Source organism: Mesoplodon mirus, assembly GCF_964341445.2.
Source record: "Mesoplodon mirus genome assembly, chromosome: 5".
NCBI classification, from domain to species: domain Eukaryota; kingdom Metazoa; phylum Chordata; class Mammalia; order Artiodactyla; family Ziphiidae; genus Mesoplodon; species Mesoplodon mirus.
The window spans coordinates 70,735,787-70,760,102 of NC_138980.1; the positions used below are offsets into that span (position 1 = coordinate 70,735,787).

General features: G+C 40.0%; 1 protein-coding gene across 2 annotated transcripts in view; it reads right to left on the reverse strand.

The window, feature by feature from the left end:
- SMAD5 (SMAD family member 5) overlaps positions 1 to 24,316 on the reverse strand; it is a 107,365-nt gene that overhangs the window by 32,833 nt on the left and 50,216 nt on the right. The window contains exon 1 of one of the 2 annotated variants that reach the window (XM_082623995.1): positions 19,717 to 19,838. The exons of the other annotated variant lie outside the window; for it this stretch is intronic. The gene's annotated coding sequence lies outside the window, so the exon portion shown is untranslated. Of the gene's footprint in view, positions 1 to 19,716; positions 19,839 to 24,316 lie in introns of those variants that run through there. 2 annotated transcript variants of the gene reach the window in all.

Consider the following 24,316-nt stretch of genomic DNA (forward strand, 5'->3'; position numbering starts at 1 on the left):
ATATTATCCTGATTTGAACAAAAGTCTTAAGAGAAATCTAGCTCTTCCCTAGGGTCATTATTCTCTTTAAAATGTTTCACAGACTTGTAAGATTTGGGCAAAAGTCATAGTAGTACCCAAGTCACATTATTATTATAGATGCAAATTTTATTAGAAGTTGTCATAAGATGTACCAAACCCTCAAATAAATTACAACATACTTAACTGCCAGAAAAATGGGAGGTATCTACTTTTTAAATGAAGAACGCTAGATTTAAAGAGAATAAATTCAAAGTTTAATCCCAAAAAAGATAGTTTATCATTTCATAATTCCTATTGCCTTCTCTGATATTTTAAGCATGTTAAGTTAATGAACCTGCTCCAGACAGACCACCATTCTACACCCTGAAGAAGCCCTTGGTGATGGTGACAAGAGGAAGCAATATGCAGGTGGTACAATCCCCTGTGGTCACTACACAGCCAACCACAGACAATGAGTAGCTAGTGAAATAGCAGGAGTAATGTTTGGAAAAAGGATGTCAGTAACAAAAGATGCTTCCTTTCTTATGCCTAAAATTGCCAAATAATGCTGAAGCTCTTCTGTCTCTGACAAATACTAGCAAATTCTAGCATCAAGCCTATTCTGGATTGGGGTGCATCTTCCCAGAAAAGAATACATGTGCTCAGTTAAAACTCAGGTAAACATAAAGTAAAATAAAATAGAGTTAAATTCAACAAATAAGTATTGATTGATTGTCGCCATGTACTGTGAACAGCCATGATGGTACTTTAAAAAAAAAAAAAAGAAGAAGAAGTCATATACCAAATAATTTCATCTTAAGAGCCAACTGATTCATTCTTTCAACATGTGCTTAGTAAGAGCCTACTAAGTGCCAGGCACTGTTCTAGGTGCTGATTCAGAAAAGGAAAAATACAGGAGCACTGACTGACTCCTCTTTAGGAGAAAAGGGTTACATGTAGAGCTATGGAACATTATGGTTCCTCCTTTAAAAAGTGCTTAATTGATCAAAAAAGGGCTAAGAGCTGCAAGCATTTATTCACACTGTACACCACACCCAAGAAACCTGTATCATAACCTCTTGGCACCTGTCACTAGGAACTGCACAATCTTCAATTAGACTGACTTCTCCCTACTTGCAAGGCCAGACTATACAGAGTGTAGAGAACAACTTACACCTCAATATAACTCAAATTCCACTCAACCTGCTGCCACTGGGAAGTCACAGATGTGCTCAGATGCTCAGTAGTGGCTATCCAGACTGCCATGCTGGAACCATGGGAGGAAGGGTGCAGGGAAGTGAAGGTATACTCCTTATGTATGGATGGATATGCCTAACCCTATGCAGGACATCTTTCCCAATGCTACACAGGATAATTTTCATCAGGTAAGCAAAACTGCCTACATTAAACCAAAGAAATACAACAAAAAGATGAAAGCACGTTTTTCAGTAACAGGTCACAGAGTATAAAGTGTTATGAGTTAAACAAACTGTAAGAAAGGCTTACTTCAGTTGTAGCAACATTAAGGATATAGGTTAAGCCATCTGGGTCCGAAAGTAAAGGCATGATTTGGTTGTCTGAGATGAGAAGGAAAATTTCAAAGTAAAAGGGCCACAAACAAAAAAATCCATAGGCAGATATGAAGAGAGCATTTCCTAGGATAGAGAGCAGATAGGCCTGGCTGACTGAGACCTTATTCTGTAATACTAGAATATAACAGAGGCTAAACAGAGTAGTGCATGTGTATGAGAGAGAGCATGTATAAGCAATGATATGTTGAAGAACGGAGAGACAAAAGCAGAGGAGCTTGAAGACCAGATATTAGATTAGTAGTTAACCACCAGCAAGTGCTTAATAAATGTTAACTACTAATCTAGTATCACTCTTACTATTAAATACTAACCATATTATGTACTAACAAGAAAAAAGGGGAAAGTTATTTGTGTATATAAAGCCAAAACAAGGACTAAAAGGCTACATACTAAATTATTCATTTCAGTTACCTCTGGGGAGAGGCATGGAATGGAAGACAAAACAGAAAGGGGTCCTGCATGATTTGTTCTATATGCTTCTGTATTTTTTTAACCTTTTTTTTTTTTTTTTTTTTTTTTGCGGTATGCGGGCCTCTCACTGTTGTGGCCTCTCCCGTTGCGGAGCACAGGCTCCGGATGCGCAGGCCCAGCGGCCATGGCTCACGGGCCCAGCCGCTCCGCGGCATATGGGATCCTCCCAGACCGGGGCACGAACCCGTATCCCCTGCATCGGCAGGCGGACTCTCAACCACTGCGCCACCAGGGAGGCCCTTTTTTAACCTTTTAACAAAGGCATAATGCTAAGATAAAAATAGTAGAAGGACTTCCCTGGTGGTCCAGTGGTTAAGAATCCGCCGTCCAATGCAGGGGACGCGGGTTTGATCCCTGGTCAGGGAACTAAGATCCCACATGCTGCAGGGCAACTAAGCCCACACGCTCTAGAACCCGTGAGCCACAACTACTGAGCCTGCGTGCTCTGGAGCCCACGTGCCACAACTAGAGAGCCTGTGCCCCGCAGGGAAAGATCCCACGTGCCGCAACAAATATCCCAAGTGCCACAGCTAAGACCCGATGCAGCCAAATAAATTAAATAAATAAATAAATAAAATAGGAGATAATCTATTATCTACTATAGAACAGAATGGAGTTAAGAGTGCTAGTACAAAAAAACAGGTGAAACTCATGCATGCTACTAGAACTCAGGATGGTGGTTACCCTTTAAAGGGAAGGGTGGGGGTATTGACTGGAAGGGAGCGTGAGGATTTCTGCCATCCTGGTAAAGTTCATCTTGCTCTGGGTGATTTTATGTCATCTTGCTCTGGGTGATTTTATGAGAGAGTCACTTTGTGAAAATTTGGCTGGCTGAATACTGAAGATGTATACACTTTCTGTTAACAATTTTAAAATATTATCCTGCTATGTAAAGTGCAGAGTGGTCAGCTTCCTTCCAATTTTTTGCCCATCTTCAGGTCCCCTTCTCACAGGCAATCCCTCTTGTATTGTCTTTTATGTCTTTCCAGAGAAATTTTACACAAATACAGATATATAAATAATCATAACCTTTTTTTACACAAATAGTGGTATATTGAAAAGAAAAAAAGCAAGGTACAGAAAAATGTATAAACAATGTATCTTCAAGATCTTTCCATACCTATATAGAAAGAGCTTCCATACTCTTTTCTAATACACAGAATTCCAGTGTAAAAGTAATCTTAAAAGTATATCAAACTATGTCATTTCTCTGCTCAAAAATCATCCAGCAGTTTCCCATTACACTCAATATCCAAATTCTTTAACAAAATTCTTTAACATCCAGCCTTTGGCTTCTCCTTCAAACTCATTTTTAGCATTCTCCTAGCTAACTGCTCGTAACTACACTTGAAGGCTTTCCATTTCTCAAATGCTCCAAAGTCATTTCTACCTCAAGGCCTTTGCACTTGATGCTCCCTCCCATGGAATTCTCCTCTCCCAGATCTTAACATGGCTTTCTCTCTCAATTAATTCAGCTGCTCAAAACTCACCTTCTGAAAAAGGACTTCCCCAGGGGCTTCCCTGGTGGCGCAGTGGTTGGGAGTCCGCCTGCCGGTGCAGGGGACACGGGTTCGAGCCCTGGTCTGGGAGGATCCCACATGCCACGGAGCGACTGGGCCCGTGAGCCACAACGACTGAGCCTGCGCGTCTGGAGCCTGTGCTCCGCAACAAGAGAGGCCGCGATAGTGAGAGGCCCGCGCACTGCGATGAAGAGTGGCCCCTGCTTGCCACAACTAGAGAAAGCCCTAGCACAGAAACGAAGACCCAACGCAGCAAAAATTAATTAATTAATTAATTAATTAATTAATTAAAAAAAAAGAAAAAAAGAAAAAAAAAAAAAAGGACTTCCCTGACCACTTTATCTAAAATAGCATACATCCCACTCCTGCATCATTCTCTATCCCCTGGTCCTGCTCAATTTTCTTTCATGACATTTATAATAATCTGATATCATATCAATTTTATTTATTAACTACATGCCTTCCCCACAGAAATGTTAGAAGGCAGGTAGCCCTGTCTTCTTTATCCATCATCATATTCCCGTGGACCTAGAATAGCACTTATTTATTAAATAAGTGAGTAGAGAGTTGAAAAAAAGCAATTTGTAAAAACATACATACCTTTATAAGAGCAACTGTATAAAATTTAAAACAAAAAAAAAGGAGTTCTTTATGGACATGCACAGATATAGTAAGAGAACAAAAGTATGCATGGAAATGATACATACCAACCTCAGGATACTGAATACTGACTACCTCTGGTGAAAGAAGAAAGAAGGTGGAAGAACAAATGGAAAAGCTTTAGCTGTGTTTCTTTTAAAACTAGATTTGAAGAAAATCTGACAAATCATCACATATATTATTTTCTCTACTTTTCTACATTTAAATATTTTATAACTCAAAAATGCACTATTTTTAATTTTTTAAAGTATTATCAATGTAATGAAAACAGAAGAGGATCAGATCCCGTCCTTTACTAGGTATATGACCATGACCAGGTATCACTCTTTCTAAGCCTATTAATTTTTCTATAAAATAGGGATGATGGTTCCTAAGTCATTAAAATGATGAAGTAATAAAATAATGTGTGCCTGAAGTACTGAAACCACACATATACATACATGTAATAGATGTTTTATAAACTCAAACATGCTATTCACACATGAATTTCTAGCACTGGGAAAGGGGAAGGGACAAACTTTGCACTCACCTCTTTAAATATGGAATGATTAAAAATTTTAAACATGTTAATTGAATTCTTTCTAAAAATGTTTTATAACTTTCCAAACTGCATAACTGGTATGTGCAAGTAATACAAGTACTTGTTATCTAAAGTTAAAAAAGGGAGCAAAATTGATTATAAAAATTCACTAGTGAATAAGTAAAAGACCTGGTCAGGCACTTCACAAAAGATATCAAAATTGCCATTAGATGGTAAAATGGACTCAACAGCATTAGTTATCAAAGAAATTTAAAAAACAAACAAAGACAGTGAAATATCACACCACATCTACCAGAATAGCTAGACTTAAAAAAAAAAAGAGAGAGAGAGAAGGTGTTCATGACAATCAGAACAATTCTTACATATTGCTAGCAAAAATATAAACTAGCTCAACCACTTTGGAAAATTGTTTGACAACATCTACTAATGCTAAACATAGGTCCCTATGACCCAGCAATTCCATTCCTAGGTATATATCCAACAGAAACAAGTGCTATGTCAACCCAAAGGCAAGTACATGTTCATAACAACTTTATTTGTAATAGTCCCAAATTGGAAATAACCCAAATATTCATCAACAGTAGAGTGGGTAGATAAATCATAGTAATAAATTCATACAACAGAATACTTTACAGTAATGAAAAAGAACACACACATGTAAAACATGCATGAATCTCACTGATATACTGAAGAAGTCAGATACAAAAGATTACATTTTATCATTCCAACTACATGACATTCAAAAACAGGCAAAACTAACCTACGGCATCAGAGGCAAGAATATTACTAAGAGGGGACCAGACAGCCTTCTGGGGAGCTAGAAAATTTCTGTATCTTGATCTGGGTGATGGTGGTATAGATGTACACATACATAAAAGTTCACTGAGCTATACACATAAGATTTGTGCACTTTAAGATATACTTCAATTTTAAAAATCTTTTAAAAATTTACTAGTGTACTGTTCACTTATAATTAGTTCTTGTTCACTAGCATCTCCCTTACTACAACAGCTTCTAAACCACAAGTGAAACTGCAAATTCTGCAAAAATTGTAACATTTCATAAAGTTTATTAAAATGAGAACAAAAGATGCAAGGTCTGGGATTTAATTTTACCTTACTATCCTATAAACAAATAAGTCTATTGTTCTTTCATGCATACTGTCAAAGAACATGAGACTCCTGAGTCAGAGACAAAGGACTTTATTAATCATGGCCCATCAAGCAACGTAAGCATCAGATGTGCGGTTCCCTTTGCCTCTGAGACCCACAGGAATAATGCAATATGACCCAGATAGATGGTACTCCTGCAGTGGTTTGCACTTATGATGAACAGTGAGTTTGGGAAATTCACCACTTTTATAGTTATCAGTAAGCAATAATAACTTCACTGTCAACAGATTAACAGAAGTCCATGGGAAAATCCATACATATTTTTATGAATATTCTCACAAAAATAAAAATGCTCTTAATATTAGTACCACAAATGCCAAACATGAAGGATGTCATATCATGCTAAATTGTTTTGTGAGAAAAATTAAGCCTATCCATACTCAATTCAGTCTTTGTTCATTATAAAACTTAATGCATGTTTACAATTATAACCTAATGATTTTCCAAAATTTTAAGTTTTTAAGATAAAGTCCCAATCAGACTTTTTATTCACAATTCAGTATGAAATACTGGTCTGCATTTTAAGTGGTTTCATTTTGAATGGGTATTTTCCTGAACCAATTATCATTGGCTCATGAAGACCTAAATATAGCATAAGCTTTTCTTTTTTTTTTAATTTTAAATTTTATTTATTTGTTTGTTTGTTTATTTATGGCTGCATTGGGTCTTCGTTGCTACGCATGGGCTTTCTCTAGTGGCAAGCGGGGGCTGCTCTTCGCTGCAATGCGCGGGCTTCTCACTGTGGTGGCTTCTCTTGTTGTGGAGCACGGGCTCTAGGTGCATGGGCTTCAGCAGTTGTGGCACACAGGCTCAGTAGTTGTGGCTCACAGGCTCTAGAGCGCAGGCTCAGTAGTTGTGGCGCACAGGCTTACTTGCTCCGCGGCATGTGGGATCTTCCCGGACCAGGGCTCGAACCCGTGTACCCTGCATTGGCAGGCGGATTTTTAACCATTGTGCCACCAGGGAAGTCCCGGTAAAACTGTTTTATGGTACCCATGTGATAGATCAATTTTCTCCTGTCATCTTTTCTGTAAAATATGTATTTAAAATCAGACATTGGTCCACAAATTGAAATAAAAGTATCAGAGTGCTTGGGATAGCGCGATAGATTTATTTTACTACCCTCACAAAAGTCCTCCATTACGATAGAATTTTTTCATTATGTATACAAAAAATAGAGTAAAATAATAATTTTTTTGATTTGCAAATACTAGCATATGCAATGAGTCCCAAGTGAACCTGCAATACCTTTGAAAATAAGAGTATGATTAGGTTTTCTAGTACCCAAAAGGTTTAATTTAAAATCTCTTATTGAAAAGTTGGTTCAATTTTTCACACCCCCTTCGCCTTTCACTAAATAAAATAAATTTAGAAACACTGAGAACACCCATCCTCAATTCAAACAGCTGATTGTGTTCACAACCAACAACAATACTCTTCTATATTATCTCTAAACTTATCCCAGTAATAGAAAAAAGTCCAAAAAGGCTATATTCATTAACTTCAGCCTTTAGAGGTTACAGATTGCTGGGTAGTTAAATTTGGTCCTCTGTACTCCCTTTCTACAATGCTTTCAGGGTCTACTGAGGCACAAATATATACCACCCATGCTAAACTCAATAGGAGACTTATACGCTTATTTATACAACACATACTTCCTGAGTGTACCTAAAAAGGGCAAGCCACTAAACTAGATGCTAAAGGGTTAAAAGATAAATCAGGTCCAGACCTTAACCGTAAGAATTACAAATTAATAATCAACTAAGATGTGCCCATTCCTATCTGCAATACACCATGGAGAATGGCAGATCCCCTAGGGTGTATAGGATGCTAAAAGAAATTCAGGGGATGGCCCTTGTGGGAAGGGAGTGGAGGGAGACAAAAAGCATGAAGTAGCTATATCTTAGGCATAAATGCTATTCTGATAAAGACATAAAATCAGAGTTTTTATCTACCAGTATGGGGAAATAAATACTACAGTTCAGTTTGCTGGAACATAGGTGGTAGAACAAGAAAACTGACTAGATATGTACAATAAGGCTAATCTACACAGGGATATTAATATACGTATTGTAACACACAAAAACACCAGATTTGAAGTCTAATGAACTAGGGTTCAAATTCTGAATCTAACACACCTAAATATCCACTTTTCCTATTTTGTATAATGAGTATCAGTTCTGAGAATTAAATGAGATACACACTTAATGCCTGGCATAGTACATATTGAGCAAAGGGAAACTGCAGTCATTATTATTGCAATAATCATGAAATTTTTTTTTTTTTTTTTTTTTTTTTGCGGTACGCGGGCCTCTCACTATTGTGGCCTCTTCCGTTGTGGAGCACAGGCTCCGGACGCGCAGGCTCAGCGGCCATGGCTCACAGGCCCAGCTGCTCCGTGGCATGTGGGATCTTCCCGGACCGGGGCACGAACCCGCGTCCCCTGCATCGGCAGGCGGACTCTCAACCACTGCGCCACCAGGGAAGCCCAGTCATGAAATTTTTTGACATCAGGCTCAGGATTTTAAATACACAGCTGGGCTACTTTATTTCATCAAATATACAAAGCCATCTACTTAAGAGGTTCCATTATTTTATGAACCTTGAAGGAAGAAAAGGCTGCAAATTAAACTATCACACCATGCTTTCTCATCACTTAGATTTTTTTCTTCCTAATATCATCCTTCTGCCATCAACACTGTAGGTCTGAAGAGTGTTCCAATATTACTCTAGGATTGTTGTTCAAACCACTGACACCCATCCTGCAAGTTTTGATACTGCTGCTTCCTTGATCTTCCCAGAGGGTGTAAATGAAAGAAATGACAGCAATGAAAACAGCAAAGGCAGAGATCATGCACGTGCAATGACAACATCAAAACTGCCACCTAGCCAAAACTAATATTCAGATGCCATCGGCTATAAGACACATACCAATTTCAGAGATGTTATGAGGTGGAAAAAATGCGTATCTTAGAAGAAATAAGGCAGCTTTTTCTTTCTTCCTGTCCCAAAGTCTTTTCTGATGTTCCCCATCACTTCCCACCAGTATCTACTGCTCTCCCTTCTTTCTTGTTCTCATTCTCCTTTCTTGCCTCCCCTTTCTGCATTACTCACAGCTTCTCCCACATTCCTGAGTGTTGATTTTGGAGAAGCTTGGCTACTTCCTAATGATGTATAAACTACCTAAGGAAAATGAACTTTTCTTCTAACTCCAAAAGGACCTACTTAGCACAGAGTAAGTATTTTGTACCTCTGGTACTTTCAAGTGCTCCAGGGCTTGCTTACCTCTGAGTTTTCTTCTAAGTAGAAGAGAAGATGCATTTGACAGCCCAGATATGTAAGACAATACCCTACATGAAAACCTGGCTTCTGAGCAAATTCTATTTGTGCCTCCGTCATCCTCATCCTAGGTCACCTAATACATTGAAGCTTTCCTAAAGTACACCATTGGGAATAAAATATTTGTTATTACTCTTTAAAGGTGACTTATTTAGTTCCTACAAAAACCAAAATATCAGTAGGCTTCAAGGAACTTAAATCATGGAATTATTTTCTTTTGCAATAAACCTCCATGAGAAGCTCTTTCAAAATAGTTATTATTTATAAATGTTAAAGCCATATTTCAATAGCATAACTGGGGACAGAAGACAAATTCTGTTTTCTTTTTGCTCTTCTGGAGTCATACTAACCCAACCTTTCTGAATGCTAAATATTAACTGAGCCTTCTTAAAAGCCAAGTCTTCTTAAAACAATGCATAGGAGGTTAATAAAGAAGTCAATAAAACAAACAAACAAACAAATCTCACAAACGAAATGAACAATGCCCAAGATATCTTTCAGGGAATTTCTATTTCTAGCTTAAAACCCAGAGAATCCCCCAAAATCTAATATCCCATTAGGAAATACACAGGATAATCTGTGTAAAGTAAGTCAATTCTCATCATTATTGCAGTTTGAGTGAATATAATGATATCTAGTGATCAAACACTTTCAAACTTCTATCTATTTAGGGGAACCACAAAAAGAACAGAAAGGAAGAGGAATTATGCCAATATAACTGGAAAACAGGGGAGGAAAAGGTGAAAAGATTACACACTTATGAATACGATTGCTTAAGAAGGAATTAACTGTGCTTCAAATGGCTGGTGACAGCAAAAAGTGGAGGGCTCAGCAACTGTACAATAACCTAGCTCTGACAGGCTCCCTGTTCCCCCCACCCAAACACACACACACACACACACACACACACACACACAGCACTTAAGTGAATAAAAGCCTTAATGATTAGGTGTGGATAACTGCTCATGATATTAGCACAGATTTTAGGAATGACTATCACAAGATCCAAAAAGGAATATGACAATCTATAATTCATAATCCAGTTGGTAATAAAGGACAAGAATAAGGAAAACCAAGTATCATTAAGCCAAATGAGGCAAGAAAGACTAGGAGGAGACAATCAGCTAGATCGTGAAGCTAAAGGGAAAGATACCACCACAGAATGAGAGCCAAACAAAGAAAGACTGAATATAAGGCAAAGGAGTCAGGCTGCTAGAAGTAATCTTATATGCAGTACAGAGTTCTATTTAAGCAGAAAGACATGTTCAAAGAGCCATTTTGAGAAGACAAAAATGGCAATAGCACATAGCCAAGTAAAGACTTACCCAAAAGGGGCAGAGAGGGTAAATGGAAAACATGTAATCCAACTATGAGAGGAAGCCACACCAGGGTGGTGGTACGCAGACGAGGTAGTGACAGTAGTAGAGACAGAAAAGGAAGAGTTATGAGGGACAGTACAGATAAACAATCCATAGGACTTGCTGACCACCAAGAAGAGAAACGAGGCAGTCAAGAAAGGTAAAGGTTGAGGACTTTCCTGGCAGTCCAGCGGTAAGACTTTGCGCTTCCAATGTAGGGGGTGCGGATTCGATCCCTGGTGGGGGAACTAAGACTCCACATACACAACCAAAAAAAAAAGCAAGTAAAGGTTTAAAAGCTGAAAGAATTAGACACCGCTCACCCAAAAAGGGGAATTCTAGTTATTGCCAAGATGAAGCAAAAAGGTGATGGTGGAGGGGTATAAGGAAGCAAGTACTGATCCAAGTCCAAGCAGATATGACATTTAAAGCTCAAGACAGGAGGAATGAATATAAAAATTTGGAGAATGATACAAAGAGAAGAGTTGAATTTGATTTATTCAAATTTATTGGGTGCCTAGTAAGCCAGGAATACTCTGTGCTAGGAACTGAGGTTTAAAAGATACTATCTGTAATCTCAATGATCATAAAGAATAATGGGAAAAAGAGAAGATGTTATGAAGAGCTTCATATGCTGTTTAGCACATCACTTAGTTTCTAAAGATTTCCATATGATACTCAACAGAGATGGGGTATTAAAACAGAGTAAAAAATATATACAGCAAGCACAGAAGATCAGTAACTGAGTAGATAGGAATGTGTGCTACTTCGTACATCAGAACTTGGAGGGACTTAAGAAAACTGTGAACACAAGGTAATTATCTGCTATTACCTTGTTGGTTTTTTTTTTTTTTTTTTTTTTTTGCGGTACGCGGGCCTCTCACTGTTGTGGCCTCTCCCGTTGTGGAGCACAGGCTCTGGACGCGCAGGCTCAGCGGCCGTGGCTCACGGGTCCAGCCACTCCGCGGCATGTGGGATCCTCCCGGACCGGGGCACAAACCCGTGTTCCCTGCATCGGCAGGCGGACTCTCAACCACTGCGCCACCAAGGAAGTATACCTTGGCTTTTTATAGTTCAGCTCTGGTTTACAAAGACCTAACTAGATGACTCTTTCACTAATGGGTTTTGTCATTTCAGACAGCTAGAAAGAAAACTGGGATTTAATTATGAGCTTCAGAAATCCCTGTGTGTATTAGGTTCCCTGAAATTCTTCTGAAAAACTGCAACTATCAACTGGACAATAACAATACAGAGCAGTACCTTGGAAATCCAAAGAAAAAGAGTGGCACCTCAACCATAAATGAAAATCTTATAAAATTAAGAGATATCATGCTTTACAAAAGAATCTATCACATTACAAAACATACACACTCACACTCACACACACACACACACACACACACTTTACTTCTATTTCAGCTCAAGCATCCCTTCTTCAGGGAAGCCTTCCCAGACTACCTTGCCTAGGTGAAATTCCCCTATTATGCACACTTACTCCTTCACCTACCTCTATTTCGTAGCACTTAACATATCTGTTTTTACATTTACCTATACAACCTGGCAAAAATGTAAATGAGAAGAGCCATATCTGTTTCACTCATCACTGTAAGTCTAGTGATACATATGCTCAATAAATATTTGTCTAATGAATGAAAGAGAATGTGAATACAAAGCATTTGAAAAGGTATCAGCCATGGGGGTAGGGTGGGGTTCAGGGTACTTTTTACTTTCTGCTTCATGCAATTCTGTACATCTTAAAATAAACATGAATTTCTTGTATAGTTAGGGGGAAAAAACCTACTTTAAAACCAAAGTGCAGATGTACCTCAACTATACTAAAATTCTTACTAAAGAGAGGATTTATAAGAGTCATTCTCATTTCAAAAGAATTCTCTCCAGTATATTTAGGGTTATACAAATTTGGAGACTGAAATTTAAGAAGAGTCAATCAAAAACTAGGGGCAAATACTTTCTGCTTCCAATAAATAATAGTAAGAATTCATTTTTCAAAAGCATTTATCTTCCTGTACTGGAATCTGTATGGCATTTGTACCATACAGATTCCTCACAGATTTTACAAATGCCATTCTCTGCCTGGACCACTTTCCTCAAGCTCCAACCACTGATTTCTAGCTCTCTCATCACTGAGGCTTCAGCTTTAGCTATCATCCCAGAGACCTTCCCTGATCATCTAACTCTATATAAAGTAGGTTTTCCCTAATCTCTAATCCAATACTATATTCATTTCCTTCACTGTGCTACCAATTTGTAATTATTCGTTGGTTTACTTGATTTTTGTCTCTCCCACTAGAATGTAATTTCTAAAAAACAGTACTAAGCATATTCAGAGAACTTGTTAAATTGATTCAAGTTATTCATTCAAAAGTCTATTTATTGAAGTAGAATTCTAGGAGCTGGGAATATACAAGTGAATAAAGGGGGCCAAAATCCTTGTTCTCATGTAGCTTACATTCCAGTGGAGGGAGACAGACAAAAGACAATAAATAAGTGATACAGTATAGTTTGTTAGGTGAAAAATGGTATGGAGAAAAATAAAGCAGAGGAAGGTGGATGGGGAGCACTGTGGGAGAGGTGTAATTTTAAGGTGGCTGGGCTGAGCCTCTCTGAGAAGGCACCAACTGAGTCAATACTTTAAGGAAATAAGTAAGCCAGGCAGATATCTAGGGGAAAACTAGTACAGGCAAAGGCAAGAGGCAATGTGAAAATCCCAAGGAGGGAGCATACGTGGCACACTCAAGTTAACTGCAAGACCATGAAGCCTGAGAATAAGTAAACAAGAAGGGGAAAACAAGGAATGGGGTCAAATAGGTAAGAGAGCCATGCTGGATGTGATAAGAGCTTTGGCTTTTATGGTAAGTGAAATGTGGACCCATTTGAGAACTCTGAGTGAAGACATGATATTTTCAGACTTTTTTTATTTTAAAGAATCACTCTGGCCCACATGTTAAGAATAATGGAGGCGGGGGTGGGCAGCAGGGATAAAAAGCAGGGAGATCAGTTCAGAGTTGAAGCAATTTAGGTAAGAGATGATCATGGCTCAGAACAGGGTGACAGCAGTGGGGTGGTAAGAAGTGGACAATTTCACATGTTTTGGGAGACAAAAGGTTTCCTGATGGAAGAGAACGGGGAACGTGAGAACAGAGGAGTCAATAAGGATGCCAAGCCGTCAGCCTGGGCTACCCAAAGAATAGGATTTGTCATCAAATGATTTGGGAAAGGCTGATAGGGAAGCTAAAGGATGATCTGGAGTTACATTTTACACACATTAAGTGTATGAATAAAATGTTGTTAAACTTTACCAGGCTTCCATTCAAATGAATTTTTATTAATGTCAAGAAACCAAAAGTCTTGTTCTTACTTCAAACTACCTGAGTAGAACCTCCGACCTGCCATAAACACACACACAAACTTCCCTCAACAGTCTCCCCCAAACAGACAGGCAGACACATAGACACACACTGCTCATGCCCAGACTTCAGAGGTAAATTCATAGAAACAGCTCCTTCACTTTCTGCTCCGACATCTCTCTAATTGCTTCAATCCAAAATAAAAGGCAAGCAAACCAATCCAAAAATTTCACCCAACACTGTTAGCCAAAAGGCAAATCTCCTGAGCACATCAATCCATGCAAATAAATGTGCGTATGGGTCACAGGCCACCATCATCTCAGGCAAACCTACACAGAAGAATTACAGTTGGGGGTTTTAAAGAAACAAATTCCTCATAACCATTCCACAAAATTCAGATTCATTAGGTTTGAGAGTAGGGCCCTACCTCCCATATTTTTAATAAGCATCCCAGGTTCTGCAGTAGGTTTGAGAACCAAGGCCCTTAGGACCATCTGCAATGGGAGAAAGTCACTTGCCTATATACATTCAAAGATAACATTTTGTGGTTGGTGGGGGTAAAGCTTTAAAAATGTCTTACCCCTGTGGTTCTAACATCCTTAGTCACCAAGTATCAGCAAAAGTAGACACCCCACCACCACTGTCAAACCAATCCTAGATCTAGGTATACAATTACTATAAAGCACGTAAGCCACATCCATGACTACACTCAAGTAACAGAAAGAAACCAAGGGCATGTTGGCTCCAAAACTCTCCTAGATTCAGAAATCCTGTTCTTTATTGGAACATCTACAAAGAGGAGGAAATACAATCACAATCGTAAAATCAAAATCATTTTCCTAGAGAAACACTTAAATCAGCACTTTTCCCAATTGTGGCTCCCAATTTCCAAAGACATCCAAAGTTCTCACAGTGGGTTTCAAAGCCATTCAGGAGCTGAACTCATGATCCCTGACACTTCTCACACCATAATACTCTCGCCTAGTCTCTCTCTGTGACCACACAAGTCTCTACTTTTTTATCTCCTACATCCAGACTTTTGTTTCGCAGTTTTTAATCACTCTTTAAACCTCGTCTGCTCCTCTAAGTCCTCTAATTAAGCAGAGCCTGATCTAGATGTATCACTCACCGCCAGAGCCTGCAAGATTTCTGACATTGCTGCCAGATGTGTCTGAGTATACCTGTAGAGGCTTGTAGGCACAGGAATAGACACAGAGCTGGTCAATCTTTACAGTGCTTTCCTTTAAATTATAAAATCATCAAGGGCAGATACCAAATCATTACGTTATAAAATGTGTCTCTGGAGTACAAAGAGCTAACATGTACACAACATATATTCCAATGCTTTATGAAGATGTTTTCCAGATACCTCATGTGTACCCCAGAGGTCAAGTCACCTACTCACCTAAGTGGGCAGAATGATGTGAAGAAGGGGAAAGAAAACAAAAGACTAGCTTTGAAAAAGTTCTGCAGCACCCCCCTTTTTCCTGGAAATACACAAACCAGAATAACTAGATCTCAAGTTATACAGCCTACCAGATAGGATGCTAGGCAAATCCTAACACATCATGAAAACAGAAGTGAACAGAACAAAACTTGCCTTGAAAGTACCAGCCATATTCTGAGATCATAGTTAAATGTGAAAAGTGTAAGACTGTTCACAGGACTCCAGCTGCTATGCTCAAAGAAAGGTGGGAAGGTGACACTAGTTTTTTTCTTACTATTATTTTCAGTAATAACAAAACAACATACACAGAAACCAAAAAGAAAAATCCAGTTAAATCTCACAACAGATAAGGCCATTTTCAAATTTCCAAAGTATACCAGTCTGTAAATTTTATATATATATATATATATATATATATATATATATATATATATGAAATAAGCAGAGACTGGTGTACCAAAGAATTCAAGAGCAAAACCTATTTACAAAATGTACTTTAACAACCGTCTTCCAATAGTGAATTACAATTATAGTATTGCACATACAGAACCATCTAATAAAGAATTTCTTCTTCTAAAATACTATCATAACCAAGTTAGGGATACAATAAGAAAAGTCACTAAAACCACCTCTCTACTAGAAAAGGAACAAAAATCTCCCCACCTAGGTGCCCAAGGCATAAAAAGTATCAAAATTACAAAGCCTAGAACTAGCTGATTATTTATGAAAAACCTAGTAACTCTGTAATTACGCCATCTTTTCAAAGTTGTGAAACAATAAAAGCTGTTAGAATATGAGACTGAAAAACTAGCTGGTCCTAACAACAATCTAGTTTTTAACAATTCTTCAAAGAGAATTTTATATCTTAACCTTCCAAGTAGTAAATGCACCTCTCAGATTCAGAGGTCTAAGTAATGGCAATGAACTGGATAATCCAGCACTAAGAATTTCAATTACTTTTATTCTATTAACTTTGGAAGTAGAAAAACAAGGTGTAAAAAAAACATGGAGAGACTTTGTGAGGTCATTCATCATCATCTTTGGTGGAGAATGCGTACTATCTCTGTGCAGTCTTCTTGGGTCCTATCCTCCCAGATATTCTTTTCTCCAAAATATCCAGACCGGTAGAAATAAGAATCATCCCCCAGGCTGTTTATAAGATTTCCTTTTATAAGACTGTCCCTAACAAAAGGAAATCTTCTCCAATGTCTTTGACCTTATCAATACACTGGCAAACCCATAGGGTATACGGCACCTGTAACATTTGAAGAAAAGAAACTATTTCAGTCTCTTTTTTGTGCTTAGTATGAAGCACAAAAAAAGAGAGACAAAGAACATAGACCCTCTAGAAGTAAAGCGAACAGGGAATACTGATAAACCAGGGGAATAAAGGCAGCTATATCCTAAAGAGTACTCAAGTCAGCTATGAAATTCACCCAAATGTGTGGCTCACTGCCTGAATCAACATATACATCTGGTTAATAATAAACACTGGTAAGTCATAAACAAAAAGGGCTTTCTTACTCAAAGACTCTACAAACTACTGGTAACATTAAAATTTACAATTAAACAATATGTGTGAAATAGATTTTTTAAGATAGTATTTCAAGTTACAAAGAAATCAAAAACTGTTTGACATTTTACTGCCTAGTCTTCAAAACACTAAGAAGCCAGTATCTTTGATTTGACCAAGTTACAAATCTGTTTTCAGAAGCAAGCGAAAACATACTGCCTCTGCTTAATGCAAGGGACAAAAAAGACCATCACTGCAAATCATAATGTTTGGGTTCATGATGAAAACAGGAAACAGACAGGCTGCCCAGGTATAATTATGGTTATAGTCTAATGTGCCTTCAGGTTCAGCCAAGAATGAAAACCCAGTGAAGAGGGTAAGCAGAATTTACTTGCCTCTACCTTGCTACAAAGGCAACTTTTAATAATACTCCCAGCAACATGTTACATAACCAGTCAATCTGATTCAAACCTCATTAGTAACAACATTCTGCCACTGTCTCTGTCTGAAATTAATAACTGACTTTGCCAGAGGGGAAGGAAATGCAACACACATCAATATACCCATTTTTGTGGCGCTTACCGCAGTGAACCAGACAAGTAGATAATTCCACCAAATCTGCACAGAACCTACAAAAATATTTTATTCTTTTCTCTTCCCGTCTCTGTTCTCTTCCTTTAACTAGACCATATCATATGGATGCATTTAAAATCGAAGAGGAAAGTTAGTTGGGAAGTTTCATCAAACTTTTATTGCCTATTTCAGCTGTGATCGGAAAGGAATGGAAGCATAAATGACAACTCGATTTTATTAACAAAAATAAATGGGTAAAGTGTATGCGATAACAGCAGCTATGTGAAAAGGAAAGGCACACTGACTGAGGGATCAGCAAGGTAGAGAGGGAAGAACGGAGGATGCTATAGAGACAATTATGCAAAGGTTAAATTCTAAAAATCTAAACATAATAAGTACAACCTTTACGAAGGTTACACTTTGTTACTTGTTTCTTAAGAATTGTTTCATATTCTTGTAACCTCTGATTCATCTTAGAGGAAAAAAGTTATCAAAGTAGCGTAAAAGTAAGAATATAAAATAATTTGTTCAGATCTATAAATAATTCCTATTTACTCAATCTGGAACACACTAATTGCATAAAAATATTCAGATCAATAAATGTTCACATCGTGTCTAGGTACTGTCTTCCCCACAACACTGGCATCTAGCAGCAACTTTAAACTACTTGGAAAGTTACTAATCTATTGGGATTAAGGTTTTCAACCTTTCAGCTTTCAAATTAAAGTTAAAAACTAATTCATTCTGGGCAATTCGGGTACTCTAAGGAAATTTACTCCCGTTTAAAAACAGAATTTAAAAAAGAATTTAAAAAAGAATTTATAACAACTCACCTGCCGAATCAACAAAAAATAAAAAAGAATTTAAAAAACAGCAACTCAAGTACCCCTTCCTCTCAACTTGTGTGAGGCCAACCCACGACCTTCCACCTACCCAGTCTTCGTTGTTATAGATAAGAACACTTTTGGCGGTGCTAAGCAACAGGCATGATGTGACAAACCCAACCAGACTTCAAAACTTTTTCCACAGAAAGATAAGGTAAACAAGATACACTGAGTGCCACACCCATATAAACGCACAGGCAGCCAGGAATGCTTCCCCCGGCCCCCCAGTCTCTCTCTAGACCTCCAGCTGGTCAGGAAACAATGTCTCTACAATCAAGATAGAGATCTGGCCCAGGGTGTTCAGGCATTCCTCACCTCTAGGCTGGCCTACAGCTCCACTCTCCAATGCCATCCAAACCAGAATTGGAACATTTTGTTAGGAAGCGGGCAAACGTGCAAATAACCGACTATCCTCGCCCCAGTTCTTTTTGCAACCAAAATCTGTTTTGGCTACTGAGCATGCTCCGACTTAAGACAGGCGCCACATGGGAGTTTTCAAAGCTTAGGCTCCAAACTCCACGTAGTAACAGCAGCTGAAAGGGGAAGGCAGGAAAGAGGGAGGGGGAGGGAGACAGACCGGAATATGAGTACAGACACTGAAGTGAAGGACCCCGGTAGGGGGTGAATATGGTGAAGGCAAACAGACCTCGCTAGTCGTTTTCCTTGCAGCTAAAGTTTACATAAAGTAGAAGAAATCTCTGCAATAATGAAAACTGGCATGGCAAGTAGCAGAAACCGGGTCTAACTACCAGCTGACCGCAGCAGCAGGTCACAACTGCCCAGAGTGTAATTTCCACCGATAAGCGTAGATCCTTATCTTTGAAACACAAAGCGACGGCGGCACGGATTCATCAAGCCACTGGACGGCTTTGCAATATAGCCGACCAAGCTGCTCGGTCGAGCTCGGCAATCCTACCAGGGGTGTGTACTGAGGGTGGCGCTTGGATGAGGGAGAACAAACCGCTCCTCCGGACAGAAGGGGGGCCGGGGATCCCCGCGAGGGCGTCCCGAACGCCTCCCGCCACAGTCCGGGGACGCCCCGGGGCAGGCGAGGCCTCCGCAGCCAGACGGGCCGCACCACCGCCGCCCGCCTGGACCCCGGCAGGCCGGGACTCGGCCTACCTCCCGCCCCTCAGGCCCGGGTGGTTTCCGCTCCGCCCGCGGCCGCACGCCCCCGCCTCGGCCCAAGTCCGGCCGCTAGGGCAGAGCCGCGTCCGGGCAGAGCCTGCAACCCCGGTCCCGCTCGCCCGCCCCTCCCGGGACCCCACGTTCACTCACGGGCCGGCGGCGCGCGCTCTCCCGGCGCCGTAGCTGCGCTTGCCCACAGCGCAACTTTATTAGCAGCTCGGCCGCGGGACACGCGCACGGCGCCCGCTCGCCCAGGACCCGGATGAAGGAGGGAAGGAGCCGGGGAGGACGCCGCGGGGTCGGCGCATGCGCGCAAGCCGCCGAGTGACCGCTGTGGGACCCACCGAGGGAAGGGCCTCCTCGCTACAGCGGCTGAAGGAAGCCACCGCTCTTGGCTCGGTGCCCGCAAACTCTGGCTTCCGATCTGCCGGAGGCTTCTCTCGTCCATGGCCAGGCCCAGGAATGGCAGTCGGCTAGTTCCCACCGTCCCGATAGCCACTAGTAGTCTCCACTAACCAAATCAACCCACATTATAATAAAATAATTGTCCTCGACATGGACAGTTGAAGATTTCCCCAGTCACGTTAAAGTGTAAATAAAAACATCTTCGGATACAACTTTGCTACTCTTAATGATTTGTAATATAAATCTGAGAGAAGAGAGTCCTCTTTTTGTGAAAAAGTAGCTTCAAAACAAGCTTCTGAACATCTTGCAGCTAGCTTCTTACTGGTTGCCCTAAGCCCCCCTCACACGTGGAAATCTTGGAGCCTTTACCATCCCCCACTGCTCTTGCAGTGCCAGACCTTGTAGCTCCCTGAAGTAGGCCTGCCCATGTACTGACACCCCAGTGGTTCAAGATACACCGTCCTGGACAGGTGGGGACACTGAGGTGCACAGAGGCCATCCATAGACTGATGTCCCTCTACTCCGTCTCGGGGCAAGAGCCGAATTCTCTTTTTGTAGTTACTGGGGCTCTTCTCAATGCTCTCCCCTTCCCCAATTCCCCAAAGTGTCAGCATTTCCCAGAAAAGGGTAATAGTACCATCTAGGGCACCCAATTCGGAGAGTACTAGTGAAGAAAAACTTTTAAATAATTTTGTTTTCATTTTAAAAGTTCAATCCTGGTTTTCCAATATTCCACTATAGGTTTACTTTTGAAATAAATTAATCTAAATAAAAATCAAAATTGGAGTCATTTTCAAATCCTCTCTCTCATTCCCTAAACCAAACTATCACGAAATCTTACCAACGCCATGTTCAAAATATATCCCAAATCTGACCGCTGCTCACTGCCTCTAGTGCCACCAAGGTGGCCTGAGCCAGGGTCATCTCACCTGAAACAAATGGGAATCTGCTATTTTGCTCCAGGCTTTGGCCGTTTGTTTCCACAGTGAAGAGGCGTGGTGAGTGTTGTCCAAGTCTCCGCATTAAGGGTAGTCATCTCAGATAGGGACAGAGGCCTGGTGAGGGAGTGTAGTGGGCCAGGGTGGGGAACCAGAGAGGGCAGCTGCTATTTCACTCCAGCCAAATGTCACCATGGGGAAATGTGGGAATAAGGACCCAGTGTTGGCAGATCTTCTGATTTTTCAAAAACGGCTGGAAATCCAGATTTTAATACCAAAATCTCAGTTTAGCAACTTCTTTCATTCTTTCACTTTTTTTCTTTCTTAGACATTCAAGAGGCCAACCCTGTACAAGCCAAGTAAAACAAATCCATGGTCCCAATTTAGCCTGCTGGCCATCAGTTTGCAATCTCAGGTCTACGTCTTAAAACTCTTTACTACATCATAAACTTTGTGAAAGTAAAGTCTGTGTACTTTAACTCTTTGTCACACTCACTGATTACTTGTTGTTAATTCAGAAGTTTCCAGCCCTTGGAAGGCACATATTTCTGGAGACTGCATGGCTTTACAACTCCCAGAAGTGCCCATAACCCTGCCTTGGAGGATGCCTTTTTTATTTTTTTCCCAGAACTGATGTTTTCAGAGAGCTTTGTTGAACGTTATAAGACATAAAAATTTGGTTTAAATATTTTGTATGCTTCAGCCACTCCTCCCTTCAAACAGCCAGTAAAATCCTTCCCAAAACAAACTGTTTGCTGTCTTGCAGTCACTGCACCCACATATGGAGAGAACAATTTGTGATAATGGGATTCCTTCTGACAATCACATGTTGATCTCAAAGCCAACAGTTTTGCTTCCTGAACTATGTGTCCAAATACTGATCAAATCAACCAGAGACACCAACTACTCCAAGTTGCTGTGTAGGCTCAGCTTAGGTCTTAAATCGTAAGAGATGATAACATAGAAGACAGGAAGGCAAACTCCTTCCAAAGGACTGAGACATTACCCAGAACTCAAAGGGCATAAAAAAAATCAGACAGCTCATTAAAGATCTGTAGAGTGAAAAAGATTATCAAACAGCAAATGAACAGGCCTGTCAGAGCCATAGGAAAGGAGTAAGGAAGTCCTGGTTTGGGGCAATCAAATGGGATCTAAAAACAAATGTAGAACAGGATGACCTGAACAGATTCATATAGTTAGTGGGGCATCAAAATAGACAATCTGCCTTTTCAGTTTAGCATTCACCTGATCAGAAAGATCAAACAGAAGCAGCTTCAATACTCAATTTTATATTACTTACAGAGAAACCTAATTCTGGATAATTTAGGCCAATGCTTCTCAAGCAGGGGTGACTGTGGCCCCCAGGGAACATATGACAATATTTGAAAACAATCTTGGTTGTCACATCTAGGAGGGTGGTGCTAGTGACATCTACTGGGTAGAGGCCAGGGATGCTGCTAAACATTCTACGATACACAGGATAGCCTCCTTCTACCAAGAATTATCCAGCCCAGAATATCAATCGTGCTGAGGTTCACAAACGCTGATTTAAGCCCGAAACAGTTTCCCTCTAGTTGAGTTGATGTTTAAGGAGAAAATGAGCCCTTTCTTTGAATTTTTCCAATAACTGTGTTATTTATTCATTTGATGTAAAGAACCAGCCTAAATGTTTGGTCAATGACCTACTCCCACCCTGAATTTTGCAGATCCAATATGGAGATAATTTTCAGGAAATGTGGGAGTATATATGGAAAAAGAAGAACTGGAATAATTAACTAGGTCTTTCCATATTTTTAAACTTCTATTTTTAAATGTAGGGTAATTGAGGCGAATTGGGTTTGGTTTCCATATATTTAATATAGATCTCAATCCAACCCTTTGCTATAGCTCAGAAGATTCTCCCTAAATGACCAGTACACACCCAGTAGAAGTGGAAGAATGTGGTGATGTTCAGAGGGGTCACCCAGTGTTGAAGTATCAGTGAATGACATCATGGAGATCCATAAAGGGTCCTAGTGGCCACCTAAGAGACCTCTCACTTCCTCACACAGTCATGGCAAGTGGAAATCAAAGGAAGAAATGTCTAAGTTTGTGTGACTCCTCTGGACATTGTCCAGGAAACAATAAAGCCACCTTTCCAAGTTCTGAAAATTCTATGCTCTTCAACTGACAAACTAGCCCTACCCCACATCCTTAATATTGGAAACGGTGCAGAAGGCAGAGCTAAACTGAGAAAAGTTCTGAGAAGAGTGAAGTCCCAAAGAAATGATCTGCAAAGACATACCCCATGATCCCAGAGAGAAAAAAAATCATGTTACAATTTTCAAAAGAAACTTCACGTTAGTTTTTAACAGAATGAGCCAAGGTTTTGTGCCAACCAGAGAATACACTAAAGTGACTTTATCCAATATTTGACAGGTTTTTTTTCCAGTAAAATTTGAGTGTCCTGTTGTGAAATGATCCCTTAATAGTCCACAGGTCCTTTATTTTCACAACACAGAACTTGAGAATCTTAATGTATCGAAAAAAGGAAAAGTAAAGTAAAAGAGTAACAGCTGTCTCCCCTGGAAGCACAGGAATCTTGGGGCCAGAGACTCCTTGAAGCTTCAGGGATAGACATCAGAGACTCCAGGAGCCCCCCTGGAATGAACATGCACATTTCTGTATATATACCTATGTACAAATTTTCTGCAGAAAAGGTCTGTAGCTTTCATCAGATTTTCAAAAGTTTTCCTGACCTCCAAATGTCTGCAGATGCCTAAAGCAGTGGTTACTTTACGTGTGGTGTAAATTTAATGTGTCCTTTTTAAGTTATCTTTTCTTCTCCTCTCTTTTTCAGAGCAACATAATTGGGAGATTCCTCTCTAGGGAAGGCTGCTTCATGTAGAGCGTAGGAACCCGCTTGCCCGTCTCCAGGCATCTGCTACATTAAAGAAGGCCTGCTATGGCTGGAATCCAAAACACAAAATTAAAAGGGTTGCATGCACCCAGAGTCATAAAACAAAGAGGCTTTCTAAAGCAAGGCTTGGAGTGAACGCTCATTTCTTCCTGACTTAAACAGCATCTGTTCCTCCTGATGGCAAACACCCTCTGAGTTAACTCAACTGACCTCCCCGGTTCTACATTCTCAGTTTTCATCCTCAGACACATAGTCTCTGATGAGCCAAACCACATGTGCACTCCGCTGCAAATCCAGAGCAGCAGGTGAAAATCTGGAAGTGTTATGGAACTGGGGAGAGGGGAAGGAGACAGAAACTTCTCGTTCTCCAGGATGCCCTTTAACTAGATAAAATCGTAGTGGTGAGCATTCCAAAGTTAGACCTCCTGGTTTGAACATTGAACTACGTGTGTGACCTTGAACAAGTTTCTTACCCAATCTGTGCCTTGGTCTTGGCATCTGTAAAATG